Source organism: Chenopodium album, chromosome 9 (genome assembly GCF_948465745.1).
Source record: "Chenopodium album chromosome 9, dcCheAlbu1.1, whole genome shotgun sequence".
In the NCBI taxonomy this organism is placed as follows: domain Eukaryota; kingdom Viridiplantae; phylum Streptophyta; class Magnoliopsida; order Caryophyllales; family Amaranthaceae; genus Chenopodium; species Chenopodium album.
In genome coordinates this window covers 36,718,753-36,740,084 of record NC_137842.1, presented here as the reverse complement: position 1 = coordinate 36,740,084, position 21,332 = coordinate 36,718,753, and the positions used below count along the sequence as shown (strand labels likewise).

The window sequence follows — 21,332 nt, the reverse complement described above, 5'->3', positions numbered from 1 at the left end:
TCGTGCCAACCCTTCAAAAGGTAAGCCTTCCGCGCGGTGCATCCGGACAATTAACCGTGGACCCTCTTTGACTAACCCATATCTCGAACTTTGGAGAACTAGAGCCATGGTTAGGTTGCAAACTCATTGCATCATATTGTGCCTACTTGACTAATTGTGCATTATTTGTTGTGCATACTCTATGTGTTTTCCTAACCGTTTGTTTGATTTGTGTTTAAGACTAAATAAACTGATTAATGACTACAAGGATTTTGCCTAATTAATTAATTAATTAATTTGAGTTATTAAAGTCTCATTATTTAATTAGAATTGACTTAGTATGACTTTAGGCATGTCCCGTAGAGTTAAAGTACTGAAAGTAGTCCTAGATTAACGCTCCGGCAATGGCGCCATGATTTGGACAACAGCACCACACTTTGTTGTGCAACGCCTGGCGATAGCTCTATCGTCTGGGGCTATACTCTGTTGCTTTGGCGACAGTTTGGTATCTTACTCGAATCATCACTATGACTCTAATTAAACAGTTTGCTAATCAATTCGATTATTTTGTTAACAATGGTACCTTTGTTAAGTCCTTAATTGAGTCTAGACACTATGTCCCATGGTCTTACTGATGAGTGTCATTTAATGCACTCAATTGGCTTCTTTTAGGATGAATTTCATGCTCTTTTATAGCTCTTTTCTTTAGTTTTCCTTAGTTTTGTTCTTTATTTCTTTAGTTTGTGCTTTCCTTAGTTAGTTTTCTTTCTTTGTGCATTTCTTTGTTTATTTGGTCTTTTTCCCTTTTATTTGCTTGTTTTCAAGTATTTTCAGGTTATGATCGTGTTCCAAGGATTCCCGACCCTTCCTCTAATATTTCTCATCATTTTGGATGCCTCTTGCTAGTCATTTGGAGCTCAAGTTTGAAGGAATGCAAGGAGCAAGTTCATGAGATCGGTGCATGCATGCGTTGGGGGCATCATCTTTGGCATGAACCCACAAAAATAGCAATTTCAAGACTGCCTACCTTAGTGCTCATCATCATCAACAAGACGAGGGCGAAGAAGAGCGAGCTCCCCTGCTGCCAGGTGCGGGCGCGCACGAGGGTGGTGCGGCCGCGCACCTAGGTTGCGCGGGCGCGCCTAGTGCGGTTGCGGGCGCGCCTGCCTGGGTCCTTGTTCCGTACCTATTTTCTCGCGGTCGCGCCAGCATTTTGTTGCGACCGCATCTTCCAGGGTTTCTTTTGAGACGATCTAACTAACTCTTCTTTTGTATCTTTCCTTTATAGAGTTTTTCCTTCTATTTTTGGAGGGAGAATGATTAGAATAGAATAGAGAATTAGTTTTAAATAAAATTAGAGAGATTTTTGGAGAGAGAAACTCTAGGTTTTAGTGAGAAAATTTCATGGTGGGTTGTTGATGATTGAAGATTTCTCCATTTCCTTTGATTTTTGATCAAGTTTGTAAGGATTCCTATTCTTTAATTCAATCTTTAGTTTGATTACAATTATTTTGTTGAATGTTCAAGTTTGATTGAAGTTTGATAGATTTGTGATTTGATTTTAGTTTGTTTAATTTGATCATAATGAATTTGTTGTTTAGCTTTGTTTTGATCTTGATTTCTATGGATTGTGAGTAGTTGATTGCTAGGGTAATGGTAAATCATATATGAGTAATAAATTGATGTTAATTTGGGAAATTGATGGAGATGATGATGTGATTAAATTGGTTAATTGATTTTGTGCATGCGTGTGTTTGATTTAGGCTTGATCACCGTAGTTATTCGTACTAGATTGCATTGTAGGTTCACAATGATACAGACCATTGATTTGTGGCTTGAATTTAACGATTGAGGTGTCTTGTGACGTTCCGAGCTAGAGTTTATCGTTGTTGACGCTAGTTAGACCTCTAGGAAAATACCTTGATATGCTCTTTTGGTTGCATGATTGGTTTTCCCTCGCATCACTCGACTGAGTCAACTCTTTCCCAATAAGCGGAATCCGTTACAAGTATATGTGGATCCCGAGCCTTAGTGTTTATTACATTTGTCCCAACCTAGCTTTTTTAGTTGTTTAGCATTCACAGCCTTACCTAACCTTTCCGGAATAGCTTGACTTGACAATATAAGATCGCCCTCCATTCCTTAGTGGTTCGACCCTCGACTTACCATTATACTTGTATAAGAGTGTGTTGAGAGATTACAAATTTTGTTTAGCCTAGGGTAGGGTTAGTTTCAACGACCTAGTCCAACCCCTTGCCAAAATGGCACCGTTGCCGGGGAATGGTGTTGTGATTGTATATTGTTGTTGAGCCTATTCCACCTTATTCAAAAACACAAAAATATTTTCCTTTAGGCTACATTAGTAGTCGTGCTACTTATAATTTCGTTAGAGATTGTGTGTGCAAGAGAACATGGGAGAAGCTCAAAGGATCACATTGAAAGAGTTGGGCACTCCGGGTGCTTTCAAGTATTAGAGCGGGATTGCTCCTTTATTGATTCCGGATGGTGCTTTTGAAATCAAGCCAGCAATGATCACCTTGTTAGAAAGGAAAAAATATGGTGGTACAAAAAGTGAAAGCCCTCTCAACCATCTCAAAGATTTCGAGAAATATTGCAATACAATTATGGAAGCCGGAGTTGCTCAAGAGTATATAAGGCTCAAGTTGTTTCCCTTTTCTCTCATAGGGAGAGCCTTAGAGTGGTTGGACAAGGAGGTAAATCCAAGGTCCCTAAGGACATGGGATAAAGTTACCAAGGCTTTCTTGTCCCGTTTCTACCCACAAAAGAAGACGGCGGAGGCTAGAGCCTTAATCCAAAGTTTCAAGCAATTACCTAGAGAGAACCTCTATGAAGCATGGGAGAGGTACAAGGATTACCAAAGGGAATGCCCTCACCACGAAATTCCAACCTATCAAGTCATACAAATTTTCTATGGTGGTTTGAGCTCTCAAGGTAGATCGAGCCTTGATGTCGGAGCCGGAGGGCCGATTATGAACAAGACGAAAGAAGAGGTTGTGGATGTAATAGATGATGTAGTAAGGAACTACATTAATTGGCATGATGTATAGTAGAGAAGGAATCGACAAGCACAAGTGGCTCAATCGATCTAATGTCGTCAACAATTTGTCCAAATTGGTATCAGAGTTAGGAAAGGAGGTGATTTCTCTCAAGACCAAGCTTGAGAGTCCTTCACAAGCTTCTATTCTACCCTCCCATTTTAAGGGGGAGAGGTACATCTTCCTACTCTAACCCTCTTTTTGCTTCTTGTTGCATGACAAGAGAATGATTGGTTTATGATTTATGTGGAAAGAATGATCATGATGCTTCTAATTGCTCCAATGTTCCTTGTGATGGATATGATGGATATGAGAATGTGCATGTGAATTGTGTTGATAATAATGATTTTGGACCTAGATTTAATGCTCAAAAGAATGTTGGGAATAGGAATTATCACAATCATGGGAGATATGATAATTATAACCAAAATAGTGGTTATGGTAACCATGTGACCCAAGAGTTTTGTGGTAACCATAACAACTTTGGTTGTAATGATCAAAGCCATGGCCAAGAATATGAGGATCATAACCAAGGTTATGGTAACCATAATCAAAATTTCGGCCAAAATCATGGTAGGGGTAATTGGAGTAATCAAAGTAGGGGAGATTTTCAAAATGATGTTCTAAGAGGTACCCCACCCCAATTTACTCCAAAGACTCAAAACAAAGGTGATGATTTCTATGCTCAACAATCTCAAATGAATAGGCTAGAGAATTTCATGATATGTTAATCCGAGAAGCTGAATGAATTCACATTGTCTTATAACAAAATGTTTGAGGTCCTATTTACTCATGGAAAGATGCTTTAGAACCAAATCATTCAACTAGCCAACCCTTTGAGAGATTGTGCTAGTCCTCCTTCTTTACCATCACAAGAAGTTGACCCTAGGGATCTGATGTGTGCTATCACCACTAGGAGTGGTAAGGTCCTTAAAGAGAGTGTTCCTAGGAAAGTAAGAAGGGTGAAAAGGAGAGTTATTTGAGTGAAGGAATAAGCATGAAGAGTCTAGCAAGATAAGTGAGAATTCCAATGATAAGCCAAAGGAGAAAGAGAGGAAGCAAGATGAGGTTTACAAACCTAGACTTTCTTACCCCTAAAAGTTCAATAGGCACAAATTGGATGAGCAATTTGGACAATTCATCGAGATGCTTAAGAAGATTCATCTTAATATTCCTTTCACCGAGGTCTTGGAACAAATGCCAAACTATGCTAAGTTTCTTAAGGAAATTTTGAGCGATAAGAGAGGTTGCAATATGGTGGAACCGGTGAATTTGGGGGAGTGTTGTAGCGCCTTTATTCATAATGACTTACCCCATAAGTTGAAAGATCTAGGTTATTTTTTTGTACCTTGCAAAATCAAAGGAAAATTGTTCCAAAAATGCCCTTTGTGATCTTGGTGCTAGTGTTAGCATCATGCCTTATTCCGTTTTCAAGAAACATAAGCTAGGTGAGCTCCTTCCAACCAACATGACCCTTCAATTGGCCGATCGGTCTATTAAGTTTCAAAAGGAGAGAGTTGAGGATTTTCCCCTCAAGATAGGAGAATTCACCATTCCCGTTGATTTCATTGTGCTTAAGATTGCGGAATATGAACATATCCCTATCATTTTAGGAAGACCTTTCTTAGCCACTTCGGGAGCCTTAATAGATGTCAAAGGAGGTCGTATTACCTTGAGAGTTGGTAAGAATGAGGAAAAGTTTAAGATAAAACCAATGCATGAGTCTTTGTCTCTTGTGAAAGGAATTATGTATGTTTATTCCCCTCGCCCTATTAATAATGTATGCATGATTGATTCTTCAACTAACAATGTTCTTGAGAATTGTGATGATGTGCTTTTGTGTTGTGATTGCAAGAAGGTTAGTGAAGAGAAAACAAAGCTTCCCAAGCTTATGGACGAGGAGGAAATTGACATTCCTCATTGGTTTGAGCTCTACCCTCAAGAGGAAGATGATGACCCTTAGAGTGTGGATGGTGTGAAACCATCTACAAAGAGGAAAAAAGCAAAGAAAAGAGCACGTGCTTCTAGGAAAAAGAGAAAGAGAATGAGATAATGGAAAGAGAAGCTTTCTTTTGAGGCGTTATTGAATGAAGTCTCATCAAGCAACAATGAGAAGTTGCTAAAATTTGAAGAGGAATTTGCTCCTTCCGCCATTTTGAAGAAGGTGGTGTTCTTTGACCCTCCATGATTTGGAGGAAGGGTCGAGCTTAGGACCATAAGCAAGCGCTTCCCGGGAGGCAACTCGGAGATTTCTAACCATTTTCTTTCTATTTTTACTTTTTCTTAATTTTCTTTCTTTTAGTTTCTTTTCTTTCTTTCACTTGTTTTTCTTTTAGATTTATAGGTTGGATTCTTGGAGTTGGATTTCATCAAGTGAGCGCGAGCAATGGGAAGGTGCTTGCAGCTTTTGATGTGATTGAGCTTCTTTTGCTTTCCTTGTTCTCACATGGCTTTATGATGATGCTTATGATTTTGTAGCGCAACAAAGGTGGTTCTTTCAATCGCCTTTCTTTATTAGCTAAGCATGGATAGCCCGGTGAGACCTTTCTGATTTTTCTCTTTATTTTCTTTGGATGCATAGATTAGGATTAGTTTAGGAGAAGTTGAACGGTTCGAGTATGATTTCTTGTTAACACTTAATGTGTTTGGGATCGATGACGATTTTGTCATTTGATCAATTGTATGTCGATTGGGTTTAATGTGTTTAACTTGCTTTCTAGTTCCTTTTTCCCTTTTCCTATTCTCCCTTTATCTATGGCTTTCCTTTTCTTTTCTTTTCCTTTTATTTTTCTTTTCCCTTATTTTTCCTTTGTTCTTGTCTTGGTATGCGGTATGCTTTTGAGGCTTGTTTTTCACCCTTTTTGTTTTTCTTATGAATTGGACTTTGTACATCGGACTTTGTCTTTTGAATGAATTTCTTCCTAGGTAGTAAAGGTATGCACGGTTTGAGAGTATGCTTGGTTGACTCTAGGATATGTGTATGCTAAGGTAGTTGGTTTGAACTAGGAGGATCATGAAGCCATATTCTACTTGTTTATGGCATGCTTGGTAGTTGCTCCCTATAGTTGATTTGACACCGCTAGTGAGTTTTTGCTACATCCATGTGAGGTTCATTGTTTTTCAAGCCTTTTTTTTTTTTTATGAGCGGCGTGGATCCTTGACTATTGCGGACCTAATCTATAAACCTTGATTTATTATCCTTAAACCCAAGACCGAGCTATCTAGGGAGGAAAAAGACATCTTTTCAGGGTGGTATTTTTCATTTTTAGGATAGTTTGTTTTATCTTTGTTTTTGGGTTTACATTTGCCTTCTTGCAACCATTTGAGCCTATTACCTTCTTTTCAAGCCACATCTTTAGATCTTTGGCCTTTTGTTTCATTTTCTTTCTTTTCTTGTTTTTGTAAAGCAATTGATCATTCTTGATGGAGTTTATGGTGGAGAAGTTGGGATATTTGGTTTCTTTGAAGCAAGTTCGTGTTATGTTTTCAATGTGAATAATTGCAAATGTGTTTGAGTAAAAGCCGTCCTAAGTTATAAAATGCATGGACTAATAAGTGCAAAATTGAAAAAGCCGTCCAAAGTTAAAAGAGGCGAGGACAAAGCACTATTAATAAAAAAAAAAAAAAAAAAAAAATCCAAAAACATTTTGATGTGAGTATTCTCCCTTTTTGAGCATTGAGGACAATGCTCCATTTAAGCTTGGGGGGAAGTGTTCTCACGCTTTTTGTGTATATGTTTGTGATTTATAGATTTGAATAAGCTTGGGGGTGTTGTTATTGTTTGGTGATTACTTGGTTATGGTGTAAAGAAATGCGCAATCTTTGCTTCACAATTTAGGTAAACCGCCAAATTTTAAATTTTAGCCTACCTTCACCCTCTATGTCTTACGTTACAACCTTTGGGAAAGCCCTTTCGACCTAGAAGTCGAGTCACTATTCGGGGCACTACTACAAAAAGGGCTTATAGAACAGTTGAAACAGGCTTTATAGAGCGCCTAAGGACCGTTCTTCAGCTAAGCGATGTGTAAAGTATATAGAACGGTTAAGAGAGGTGTTTTGTTTGCTTAACTATAGAGAACGGTTGTCAGACATAACCGTTCTCTTTTCCCTTCCTAAGATATGGAAATAATTCCATTACCAAAGAGAACGGTTTTGTAAGCCAACAGTTCTCTATTCTACTTTTTTTTTTATTAAAAAAATTGCACAATATTCGACATCTAATTTACAAATAGAAAATTTTAAATAAAAATATATAGAGTACAGTATATAAAATTGAAGTCTGGACTACAAGAGCATAAAAGTTTATACAATTAATGTAAAAAAAAATAAGAATATAACAAGACATCAAAGGAAAATAAAAAGAAACTAGTTCTACAAAGATCTGTATGCACTCCATCTTCTAAAAAAAAAAAAAATCTTAATGCACTCCATCTTCTCATCTTTATTTTTGAAGACTTGACTTCTCATTTTTTTATGAAGACTTCTCACCTTTATTTTATTAACCTGCAAAAATATGAGCAACAATTACACAACTAATCGAAAAATATCACTTCTAATATCACTCAAATCCATAAAATCAAGTTCCACCATTAAACTAAATCTTCTAGATTGTTCCCCAAACATTCCATATCGAAAAGCAGAAGACAAAAAAATGAATATACAAATAAAAAAAATCAACCCCAAATTTAATTAAAAGTAAAATTACAAAAAAAAGGCAAAGAATCATACGTTAAAACTTCTTAGTGGAGTTAAAGCATAGCGTTTACGATCTGTCAATGGTGACCACCTCAAGTCCTATGAAGTTGACTACCTCCTTCCAATCGGGTCGCCGTGGACATGGCCGAACTGCACAACATGAGTAAAACCATGAATTGAAACAAACTATATAAATTTATGAGAACTATAATCTCACCATGAACCATTTACGAAACCTTGAAAAAATAAATTCAAAACTAACCTCAAATTCAAGATCTGAATAATATTAATCAAGCAAAATCAACAAGTCAGATCTAAACCATAATGATTTTGATTAAAAAAAAAAAGATTTCGTCACAAAAATTGCTGGTCAAATAAATACAAAAATTCTTTTCGATTTTTGCACAACAGGATGATAATTGAAACCTTAATCATGTCAAATAATTTCAAGATAATTAAACAATTTCAATCAAATGAAAAACAGAATCGAACCTTTGAAGCCTTCTCCAGATCTGTGTTTTTGTTCAAACCCTAATTTTCCATTTCCTTATAAGAGCAATGAAAATGGGAATTTAGGATTTAATCAAATAGAAAACTACGAACGTGAGAAAAATTGAAGATCTAAAAATTTTGAAGATTAAAAATTATGTTTTTAAAGGAAAAGAGTAATAGCATCTTATAGTTAGACAGATTTTTTGGCAAAATGAAGAAAACTATAAACGACAACCATTTATTAGACGGAAGTAATACAGTAGTAAGTTAAAGGTAAAAGACGCACAACGGTTGTTGTGAAACACTGTTCTATATTTACTTTTTTTTTTAATAAATTTTTATCCAGGTAAATAAATAGAGAACGGTTGGATAAGCAAACCGTTCTATATTTTTCAACATATAGAACGGTTGGGAAAGGAAAACGTTCTATTTTGTTTTACAAAACGCTTATCTATGTTAACCGTTTTGTCTCTTGCGTTTCTTATTCCACTTTTTGTAGTAGTGGGGGAGGGAATCATGGGTCATTGCCTAAGGAAAGTGGATGCATAGTCAAGATGTCGAGTAGCCTAAATAAATTTCTTTTTCCGGTTCCTTCGAGGAATCATTGGGATGCTCACTAAGGGAGATTTGAGACTAGTGGGGAAAACGCGGTAAGATTGATTGGGATGAACTTGGATTGAGATGTCTAGTTCCTATGCTTAGCATACCTTATGCTTCAATCAACCTTGGATATCTTGGAATGTGCATACCTTGATTTCTTGAGAAAGATTGTTCATTCATTTGTAGAGTAGTCTCTTTGTAAGTCTATTTTGCAAAGGTTTTATTTTCCCTTTTCATTTTTCTTTTCTTTTCATGGTTTTGCCTCTTGAATGTTGGGGGAGAGTTATGGTTAAACTCTTAGGATACCCTTACGAGAGCATCACTCGTCCTCTAGGGCGATCTAGGGGTTTAAATGGCTTGTTGTAGCTAAAAGCAACCGTGATTCCTACGACAGTGAGTCTTAGTGTATATTCTCATCTTGTGTCTTTCTTTTTCTTTTTGAATAAGTCTTTCATCCTTATTCTTTCTTGCTTTGTTTTGCTCGAGGATGAGCAAAAGTTTAGCTTGGGGGAATTTGATGAGTGTCATTTATGGCACTCAATTCGCTTTTTTTAGGATGAATTTCATGATCTTTTATAGCTCTTTTCTTTAGTTTTCCTTAGTTTTGTTCTTTATTTCTTTAGTTTGTGCTTTCCTTAGTTAGTTTTCTTTCTTTGTGCATTTCTTTATTTATTTGGTCTTTTCCCCTTTTATTTGCTTGTTTTCATGTATTTTCAGGTTATGATCGTGTTCCAAGGATTCCCGAGCCTTCCCCTCATATTTCTCATCATTTTGGATGCCTCTTGCTTGTCACTTGGAGCTCAAGTTTGAAGGAATGCAAGGAGCAAGTTCATGAGATCGGTGCATGCATGCGGTGGGGGCATCATCTTTGACATGAACACACCAAAATAGCCATTTCAAGACTACCTACCTTAGTGTTCATCATCATCACCAAGATGAGCGCACGAGGATGAGCTAGGACGAAGAAGAGGGAGCTCCCCTGCTGCCAGGTGCAGGCGCGCACGAGGGTGGTGCGGCCACGCACCTAGGTGGCGCGGACGCGCCTAGTGCGGGTGCGGGCGCGCCTACCTGGGTCCCTGTTCCGTACCCATTTTCTCGCAGTCGCGCCTCCCCTTTGTTGCGACCGCACCTTCCGGGGTTTCTTTTGAGACGATCTAACTAACTCTTCTTTTGTATCTTTCCTTTATACAGTTTTGTCTTCTATTTTTGGAGGGAGAATGATTAGAATAGAATAGAGAATTAGTTTTAGATAAAATTAGAGAGATTTTTAGAGAGAGAAACTCTAGGTTTTAGTGAGAGAATTTCATGGTGGATTGTTGATGATTGAAGATTTCTCCATTTCCTTTGATTTTTGATCAAGTTTGTAAGGATTCCTATTCTTTAATTCAATCTTTAGTTTGATCTTGAGTTTGATTTCAATTGTTTTGTTGAATGTTCAAGTTTGATTGAAGTTTGATTGATTTGTGATTTGATTTTAGTTTGTTTAATTTGATCATGATGAATTTCTTGTATAGCTTTGTTTTGATCTTGATTTCTATAGATTGTGAGTTGTTTGATTTCTAGGGTAATGGTGAAGCATATATGAGTAATGGATTGATGTTAATTTTGGGAAAATTGATGGAGTTGATTATGAAATTAAATTGGTTAATTGATTTTGTGCATGTGTGTGTTTGATTTAGGCTTGATCACCCTAGTTATTCATACTAGATTGCGTTGTAGGTTCACATTGATACGGACCATTGAATTGTTGCTTGCATTTAACGATTGAGGTGTCTTGTGACGTTCCTAGCTAGAGTTTATCGTAGTTGACGCTAGTTAGACCTGTAGGAAAATAGGATATGCTCTTTTGGTTGCATGATTGGTTTTCCCTCGCATCACTCGACTTAGTCAACTCTTTCCCAATTAGCGGAATCCGTTACAAGTATATGTGGATCCCGAGCCCTAGTGTTTATTATATTTGTCCCAACATAGCTTGTTTAGTTGTTTAGCATTCACACCCTTAACTAACTTTTCCGGAATCGTTTGACTTGACAATATAAGATCGCCCTCCATTCCTTAGTGGTTCAACCCTCGACTTAGCATTATACTTGTATAAGGGTGTGTTGAGAGATTACAAATTTTGTTTGGCCTAGGGTAGGGTTAGTTTCAACGAACTAGTCTGACCCCTTGCCACTTACACTAGAGTCAAAGCATGTCACTTGCACTCACAATATAAAGCACACACTAATATATATGTACACTTTGACCATGTTAAGAGAGTCTTGTATGCGCGTGTTTTCCGTCATTTTTTTAGAGGGGTAAGTCGGATATTAATCCTCCAATTAAACCACTTGCTTGAACCATATACTTGCTCCCAAAAATATACACCCTATTTTTGCTTTTTTCTTTATAAACCCGTAAGGTCAAATTCAATTTGAGTCAAGTAATTAAAATAAATGGTTTAATTTGAAAGGAATGGTGTCCTTCGAACAAGTGTATTATTCTGATAGCGGGTTCAGAATTATTAGAAAGCTAATATATTCAGTAAGGTCAAGTGATCGGAATGCCTGGGTGGAGGCCGCTTCCGATCAGTAATATTAATTATATTAATATTACAGCTTAATCTTGACTGAACCCTTCGGGTCACACCCAAGCAAAATATACGAACCAACTCGACGAATTAATTCGGAAGAAATTAATTCGTCGCCCGAGTGTTAAACATTTAGACGTCGGAAATTCGAGCTTGGAGCGTCGAAACCAAGCGTCGGAGAATCTCAAATGTCGAGCCAAAATTTAGGATTTGGCGAGACGGGAAAATGCATCAAATAACAAGTAAAATCCTAGCCACGCGAAAGGCTAGGAATGCATGCCCAATAGGAGCATGCCACGTGGCAGCACACATGGCAAAACGCCATGTGGCAGCGCACGTGGCCGCCACGTTGGCAGCCGCCAAGTGGCAGCAGCCACGTTGGCAGCCGCCACATTGGCAGCCACCAAGTGGCAGCGTGCCACGTGGCAGCATGCCACGTTGGCAGCGTGCCACGTGGCAGCGCCATGGTGGCGGCGCGCCACGGTGGCGACACATGTGGCAATGGCCGTGGACCCGGGTTGATGGGTCATGGACACGGGCCAAATTAAAATGGGCCAACCGAACCCAACTTGGGGCTCAAGGTTGGGTGACACATGGTTAGTTCACATTGCTTGTGAAATGCCTTGGGGACCAAGTGAGAAAGTGGTCCACACCTAACCATGTGACACTTGTTACTTGTTCCTTTGTTTATTTAACTAAGGGTTGAATTCACCAATCTTTCCATGTGGGATCTTTTTGTGAAAAGTCCCACATTGAAAGATGAGTGAAATTCACAAGGCATACTTCCTTATAAATAGTCATGGCATGGCTTGAGAATTCTTTGCTTGAGTGGGAGTTAGAAAGAGCATTCCATATTTTTGGGAAAACTCTTAAACTCTAATAACACTCGGGTTTTGGTCGTACCTTGCTAACCCCAAGGTAGCGGACCTTAAAGTTGTGTTCGCCTTTTTGTGGGTGGATACCGTCGGAGGCGTGGCGCTTGACGTGCTCGTAGCTTTCAAGTAAGAGCCCCGGTTTTTGGGCGAAGCTCGCTTCGAGGGTAAGATTCGTTATCTTTTCTTTGTGATTATTTATTTATGCTTTATGATTTTAATTATTGCGAGTGGTTCCTCGGGTCGGGGTTGTTTCCGCGGTGAGTCGGACTCACCAAACCCCAACAGCGGTATCGGAGCCCCGCTCGTTTATTTTTATAATCATGTTTTTCAAGGTTTATTTTGGCTTAATTTTCTGGTTTAAGTTGCTAATTAGATTAGTAGCTCGGTTTTATTTTTTTTTTAATCCCATTTTTAATGTCGAGTTTGGCCCAGAACCCAGATTTTCGCCTAAGACTAGTGAATTTTGGGTGGAAAACGTGATCTGGAAAGGTTTTTATTCCCAAGGGGACTGTGATTTTAGCCAAATTCCGACCAGAAATGCCTTTTTCGAGGGGTTTTTCGTTTTTGACGAAAAATTTTAAGTCTTTTCTAACCTTGAAATTAATGGCATAAATTGTTGATTATATGGTTGATTATTTGCATTATTTTCTGCATTTTTATGTCCCCTTAAAGCACACTTACTTGGTAATATTTGATGCTTAAAGGTTGATTTATTTTCACATAATTGCAAACTAATTGCTTTTTAGTGTGAAAGTTTTATTTTTGAGGCTTCATAAGTGTTAAAGATTCAATCTTTATTTGTGATAAGTGATTGAAACTTTAAAAACCACTAAATTCCATGTTATTTTGTGTTAAACTTTGTTGTTTTAATCATTTTGAGTTGATTGGAAACATAAAGTTTCAATTTTTGTGATAGAAATTTGGTTATCTTCATGTTGGAAGATATAATTTCAAGGATTCACAAAATTTAGATGTTGGAATTTTCATTTGAACATTAAAGTTCATATTTTTCCAACTTCCCCTTACTTTGTCAAATTCTCAAGTTTAATTTAAATTGATTAAATTGAAAGTGAGAAATTGCCTCAATTTAATTTTGCACCAACCTAAACCAATTTAATTAAGAATGGTTCTTGGAATTATTTTGGTTATTTGCACTTTGAAATTTTTTTTAAGTTAGACTTGTTTAAATTTTTTTTTTTATTTTGCTCATTAAATTAGTTCTAAAATTAATTTAGAATTAATTAATTTTGTCTCGTGAAAAGGGATCAAATCCCGAGGCCATGGCACGCAAAACGAGGCAAAGAACCACCTTGGCGAGCCGGGCTGTGGCTGCCAAGGTGGCTGCCCCACAATGCGTGCGGCCACACGCGCGGCAGCAGCACACGGGATGAAGCAGCCACGCGCGGGCGTGCCGTGGCATCAGCATGTGGCCGCGTGCCGTGGGCCGTGTGTGCGGTTTTTTGGGTGTGTGCGTATGCTTGGTGCAGTGAGGTGACTAGCCGTAATATTGCTTATTTTGCCGTTTTATTTATTTTAATTAATTTTGTTTATTTTAATTAAAATTTTGGGAGGCTAGGCCTCGGTTTTGAGCGGCATTGGCAAAATTTTATTTTGACAAGTTTGGGTGCTACCGACTTAATTAATTAGATTAATTAAGGGAAATGTGGAATTTAGTGGGAGCTTCAATTATTAATGACGTCAATTACATAATCGGTTAAACAACTTTGACTAGTTTTAATTAGGCGTGTTAATCGGATTAACCACCTAGATTAGTTACTAGTGCGCGCGTTGTTTAAATGCATTTTACTTGTTTGATTTTGTAAATTGCATGGGCCATTCACAAATAGTGAATGGATAAATGGAATGTATATTCTCTCTCAAAGGTTTTATGAAATGGCAACTAGTGGGACCCGACTAGGATAGAAAATACGGACTACGTGCCGTTATGTATTTTTGTAAATCTAAATACGGTCTACGCACCGTTAAGTATTTTTGTACCTTTATATTTAGATTATTCCTAGTCGTAGACACTAGTAATTTGCATAGTTTGGTTAAGTCTTGAAGACGGCGTATCTTGGAAGACAAAGCCTTGAATTGCAAATGAAGACCTTTTGAAGATTTGAAGAATTCAAGGGGTCATGCTAGTTGCCAATATGCATCTATAATTTCGCTTTATATTTTATGCTTATATATATGTGAATTATTCGTTAGATGCATGTTTAGGTTTTCTTGATGTTGCGATGATTAGTTAAGTTCACTTAAATCAACCAACATAGAAATCCTAGGTCCCTAATAATATTGAGTCAAACTTGCCTTTCCAAAACGACACTTATTGACCGGACGAGGATGATGGTAGGCTACGCCAAAGCGAGGTGCCATCACTTCTCCAAGGCGCGTAAGGCACACCGGGTGTGCACATTGGTTTTGGTTTAACTCATCGGTATGAGTGAGGAGTCCTCACATACCGTGGCAAAAGAGATACATCGTCAAAGATGCATTAGATGCGACGATTGTCTAACCAAGAGTGGCTTAGAGCCATTAGCAAGGCAATGCTTACCCTAGAAGATTGAGTGTTTAAGACAAGCCAAAGCATGCTTAACCACTCTTTGTTTCTTCGGATCTTGGAATCGCCTTATTTTCGCCAAATAGGGACAATTATTATGCGTAAATAAGACGTTTAATAAGATTGAAGTTTGCATGAATGCTATTAAATTTCAAACTTATTATGTTCTTGATAAATGGTTATACTTAGCACTTATATTTATAGTATTCTAAATCAAATAATATTATTTCCATGATTGGTAAAGGAAATCCTTGAGAATAGATCTCAAAGACAGGAAAAGCATTTCTAAAATACTATTCTCATAAATGACTTTTAGAACTAAGTCCGAAAGGACGGTTGGACATCATGTATTCAAAATACTAGGTAGTTTTGATAAAACATGAGGAATTGAGTTGAAATCTCAAGATTGACAACCAACGTATCCTTTCGCATCATACATAATTGAGTAGGACTCATTGATGTAGTAATTCGAGTAAGAATTAATGGAAAAGATGGAACTTTGTTTTACGGTGCACTAGGTGCTTGATTATGCCTAACAAAGTATAAGAGTCAAGGTACTTAAAGAAATGATTCTTAAAGTAAGATTATGAGATATTGTATGATAAGAAATATAGGAAAGAAGGAACGAAGAAAAGGAATTAGATTTCATTTCAACTCATGAGTTCATGTTATTGTAGTTAACTTAGCAATTCGTTATCTTCACAAGTATCGGATACTGCTTGAGTGTTCCACTATGATAGTGACCTCAAACTATTGAAGTTAAGCTAAGTTATCGACTTACAAGCTTAGAATGAAGCAAGAAGAGCTACATTAGTTGTAAGGTCGTATGTTTTGTTTAAAGACCTTTTAAGCCAAAGGCTGGAACAAGTAATGGTTATTATGTCCCATAATCAGCAATTGATCCGTTTACACACGGAAAGACTCACATTCAAAGTAATGAGCAATAGTTGCGAGATTTATTTGAATGGCATTGTTATCCAAGCATTGAGTCAAGAATGCCTGATTATAAACAAACATTTCCCTAAACATGATAAACTCACTAAGTTCAAGTCATGGGCTTGATTTGCATTCCGAACATCTTTAGCAATGTCACATCGACAAGAACGTACTCAAAGGCTCTATTAGATAGACTCTTGATAGTTGCTCGATTTGGAATCGTTCTAAGACAAGCAAGTCTTACTTGTTGAAACCGACAAAACAGAGAGCTATTGTTCTTGGTATAGACAGTTGACTCCGAAGGCTAAAGAGGATTCAATTACTTCAACGTTTCACAAAGAATTTGAAAGGATATGGCTATATTCATCAAATGTGAACAAACTTGACTTGAGTAGCTCAAGAGTTCAGTGAAGTACAGAATCGACTTGGCAAGATATCAAAACGTCTAGATTAGATCGATCGATGTTTGCTTGAGCCAAGCGTGACTATCTCAAAGTTATGAATGGAAATTTTCATAAATAACTCCACAAAGAACATAGTGTGTCTTCATGGAGACCTCGGTGTCATTTGAAAATGACTCGAACAATGATGGTTCACAACCCTTCCTCTAAAGTTCTTAAAGATTTGCACAAATGACTAATGTTACACTAAACAATGTGTCGAAGCTAAGAAAGGACGCCATATTCAGTTATGGATAGAAATAACTTCTAAAAGTCTTTTCAAGTATATGTCTAAGGCTCTTAGTCTCAGTGGGAGCAAAGTGGCTTAGTGGGAGCTAGGTGACTCAGTGGGAGCTGAATGGCTCAATAAAGACTAAGATAGCTCAAGTAGGAGCTAACTGTTTGTTTCACAACGAACTTTTACCCAAAGACAATATACATGTCTCTTTGTAAGCATTCAAGTGAGACTACGGGTATTACCTCCACATCCTAATTGAGAACAAAAATTGTTTATTGCTCTAAGTAGTGTCTTTCTGGAAAGTAACACGTTTCCAAAACGACAAGTGGGAGACAAATGAACTCGATGACCATCGAACTTAGCAATAAACTAGAACTGAGAATCTCGGAAGACCTTAAAGGACTTCATGAGAATGCTTGATCAAGAATACTCAAAAGGACTTTACAAGTGCCTTTAAAGAGAATTCATTACTCACAAAACATTAAAAATGTTGGAGTAAGATCAACATAATAAAAGGGCTTTGAAAGCGCCTTAAAACTCAGTGTTTGATGCAATTGCCCCGTATAGGTATAGAATTCACCAAAGGCTTGGATTGAATCCTATAAATTTTCTATTAAGTTAGAAACAAACCTAAGACTTACAAGCATACTATTTACTATTAGATAGTAAAGGAATAATGTCTTGTAAGATAGCTACGACAAATCCAAATTCCGAATAATGGTTAAAGACCATGAAAATTCGAAATAGACTCCATGTTTGAAAATCATGTTTGAAACTTGATTAATTTGCATGAAAGGTGAAAGACCCATCGATTGCAAAAAAGTTTTCAAGGAGAAAACTAACAAATGTGGAAATGTATATGCATACATAGCTAGATTGGTTGTAAAGGATATAATTAATATCAAGGAGTTGATTTTAATAAAATCCCATTCACCAATCGGAATGCTCAAGTCTTTTCGTGATTGATCTAGCAAAATTGCACATATGAAATATGGCAAAATAGATACAAAAACCGCCTATCCAAAATAGGATTTTGGAAGTGACTATGGAATAGTCTAAGGGTTTTGAAAATCTAAATAATGCTAGATTTGAAAGCAAGCACATGGAATCCGTCATAGGATTAAAGGAAGCATTGCATGAAGGAATTGGAACGTGTTTTCTCATAAAGTTAATAAGAGGATTGACTTATGGAGAAACATAGAAATTCTGATGAACAAGAAGTTTAGTGGGAGCAAAAATAATGGTCCAACAAGAAGTTTACGAACTCTATTGTGAAACAACCATCAAATGCTAAATGTTTAGATTTGAAAGTATTTTCGACAATGGACCGAGCTAAAGACGATACTTAGTACATGTTGGGAATTAAGTTCTATGGTATAGACTTAATTAAATGTTTAAATGAGTAAAAGAAATTATCATGTTAAACATGAAGGACTTTGAAAGGCTTTCGACCCATATGTATGAAGCTAAGTAAATGTTTGACCTATGTATAAGCTAGGCTAAGTACTAAGTCAAACGAGAAAGACTCTAGTAGGAGACTTTCAACCACATCATATAGCGAACAATTTGGCAAGACTCAGTGTAACTGTATGAGCTAAATGTTACATGGATGGAATAAAATTGAGAATAATTTTAGAATTAAATCCATCATGTAAAGCTATGATATGGAATCTTCAGATGACTTAAATGCTTAGAGCATGTGAAGTACGTATATAATACCAATCGACATTAATCTAAGTATTAGATCATTAGATTATAGTCAAGAACATCCAAAGAACTTAGATAAGTAGTTGGATGAGTTCTTGACGCATGGAAACAAATATAATTTGAGTTTTGATGTTGCAAGCACAAACCTTAACAAGGATTAGATCCTTAGCAAGGAAGCCATTTATAAGCACGAGGCAAGAAGTGTCGTGGGTTGAGAATGGTAACATGGATGTGCATCCATGTATAATGTGCGGGAATTTAAGGAAAATTTCCATGCTCATAAGTGATTAGGGTATCCCGAATCGTTGTGAGTCGCTTGGAGTGAAACCCAAGCAAGGCATCATCAGGGAGTCTACTAAAATATATGTTAAGAATATTGTTGCCTTAAAGGCAATAATAAGGAAAGATGTTAAATGGAAAAGTTCGTTGTTGAACGTTGATGATTGTAGGTTGTCAAGTAGAAGGTCTCGAATCATAAAAATGAGTGGGAGCCATTGCTTGGACAATAAATCCTGAATCACATGTAATCCATTAACACTCTCAAAATTTTATCATCTTATTATGGAAATGGTGGATAATGAAGATGCTAAGGTTTGCAAAGTACTTATAACTAAACCTATGCAATAAGTGAACGACAACATTCATAATTGCATGAAAGAAATCAAGCATATCAAATATGAGTGTGATTTTTATGAATGTTTTATGAAGAGTACTACTCTTAAAACATTTGGGAAAAACCATTTATCATAAGATGAAACATTGTGAAGTTTCATAGTGGAATAAAATATTTCTAAATATTCCACAAAACTATTTAATTGTGGTTTAGAATTAAATAATGAGTCCATTCGATTTTAATAAATATTCAAAATAGGGTATCAAGTCAATGGCTTGGATAAAGAAACACCTATTAAGTGAACATTGAATATTTTAATCGAAAATTATCCCTAATCAAGGTCATATTTTGTGGACGATTGATGACCATCAGAGATTAGTGTGTAGTATGATTTATAGCACCGTTTCTTGTGCTATGAGGATATAAATCATTTGCACAGGTGTTGGTTTAGAACCATACTGGATCGACCTATGAGGATACTTTAAGAGATTTAAAAATCGTCATAAGTATTTTCTCATTATTACTATCGGAACTCTTTTCCTTTGACCATGAGTAGTGGGAGATCTCTTGTTTGAGTACTGGTCCGCTTTAGTATCCGCCAAACGTCTGCCGTAACTGGGGATTATAAAGACAGATATCAGGCGGGTGAGTCCTCTTAGTAAGAGAAGCTACATTACAAGACTGGAAATGTCGCCCTACTAAAAATAGGGAACATGTCTTGTTGTTTACAAGGCCTCTCGAAGAGCGAGACTGTGAAAATGCATGGCCGTGCTCAGATGGATTTTAGAAATCATCTGCTTATCGACAGTCAAACTCGGATTTCGAGAAACACTTCTGGACGTAACAGAGATGACGAGTAATCTTACTCTGTAGTTCATGAAGAGACATGAAGAGACATAGGAAAGGGGCTATACACTAAATGCACACACACTTGTCCGGAAGGACAAGTGGGAGATTGAAAGGAATGGTGTCCTTCGAACAAGTGTATTATTCTGATAGCGGGTTAAGAATTATTAGAAAGCTAATATATTCAGTAAGGTCAAGTGATCGGAATGCCTGGGTGGAGGCCGCTTCCGATCAGTAATATTAATATAATTAATATTACAGCTTAATCTTGACTGAACCCTTCGGGTCACACCCAAGCAAAATATACGAACCAACTCGACGAATTAATTCGGAAGAAATTCATTAGTCGCCCGAGTGTTAAATATTTAGACGTCGGAAATTCGAGCTTGGAGCGTCGAAACCGAGCGTCGGAGAATCTCAAATGTCGAGCCAAAATTTAGGATTTGGCGAGACGGGAAAATGCATCAAGTAACAAGTAAAATCCTAGCCACGCGAAAGGCTAGGAATGCATGCCCAATAGGAGCATGCCACGTGGCAGCACACATGGCAAAAACGCCATGTGGCAGCACACGTGGCCGCCACGCTGGCAGCCGCCAAGTGGCAGCAGCCACGTTGGCAGCCACCTAGTGGCAGCGTGCCACGTGGCAGCGCCATGGTGGCGGCGCGCCACGGTGGCGACACATGTGGCAATGGCCGTGGACTCGGGTTGATGGGTCATGGACACGGGCCAAAATAAAATGGGCCAACCGAACCCAACTTGGGGCTCAAGGTTGGGTGACACATGGTTAGTTCACATTGCATGTGAAATGCCTTGGGGACCAAGTGAGAAAGTGGTCCACACCTAACCATGTGACACTTGTTACTTGTTCCTTTGTTTATTTAACTAAGGGTTGAATTCACCAATCTTTCCATGTGGGATCTTTTTGTGAAAAGTCCCACATTGAAATATGAGTGAAATTCACAAGGCATACTTCCTTATAAATAGTCATGGCATGGCTTGAGAATTCTTTGCTTGAGTGGGAGTTAGAAAGAGCATTCCATATTTTTGGGAAAACTCTTAAACTCTAATAACACTCGGGTTTTGGTCGGACCTTGCTAATCCCAAGGTAGCGGACCTTAAAGTTGTGTTCGCCTTTTTGTGGGTGGATATCGTCGGAGGCGCGGCGCTTGACGTGCTCGTAGCTTTCAAGTAAGAGCCCCGGTTTTTGGGCGAAGCTCGCTTCGAGGGTAAGATTCGTTATCTTTTCTTTGTGATTATTTATTTATGTTTTATGATTTTAATTATTGCGAGTGGTTCCTCGGGTCGGGGTTGTTTCCGCGGTGAGTCGGACTCACCAAACCCCAACCTAATTTACATCGCGTGGTTAAGAAAGGAAGGACGTTGGATCAAAGACAACCTTTTCATTCAACTTTTTGACAAACCAATCGCTCAAAAAAGGAAAGCTAAGAAGATAATGGGAACTCCGGAAGAAGTCAACGAACTTAGGAATCAGTTGACCGACATAACTGAAGTGTTGAAAGCAATAACCCTTCAAATTAATGAACATGTGAAGCAATAACAAATTGACCTTGTGCAAGAAAGCTTGAGCAAGCTGTCTAGCGACTACAAGTTTCAGGGCATTAGTTCATAAGGGGTCTCGGTGGACAAGGATCTTCTTCCGCAGAAGTTCAATGCCAACGACATCCAAAAATTCAAGGCAACTGACAACCCTTATTTCCATTT

At 37.7% G+C, this 21,332-nt stretch overlaps 1 long non-coding RNA gene and 1 pseudogene across 1 annotated transcript; both read right to left on the bottom strand.

Annotated features, from left to right (window-relative positions):
* Window positions 1–2,795: 2,795 nt before the first annotated feature.
* LOC145561091 (small nucleolar RNA R71) lies at window positions 2,796–2,881 on the bottom strand (annotated as a pseudogene).
* Window positions 2,882–7,271: 4,390 nt separating this feature from the next.
* LOC145559732 (uncharacterized) lies at window positions 7,272–8,437 on the bottom strand. The gene is made up of 3 exons (XR_014092908.1): window positions 8,223–8,437; window positions 7,764–7,880; window positions 7,272–7,538 (listed from the first exon to the last, which is right to left on the bottom strand). It is a non-coding gene; the product is annotated as an uncharacterized LOC145559732 (long non-coding RNA).
* Window positions 8,438–21,332: the final 12,895 nt, after the last annotated feature.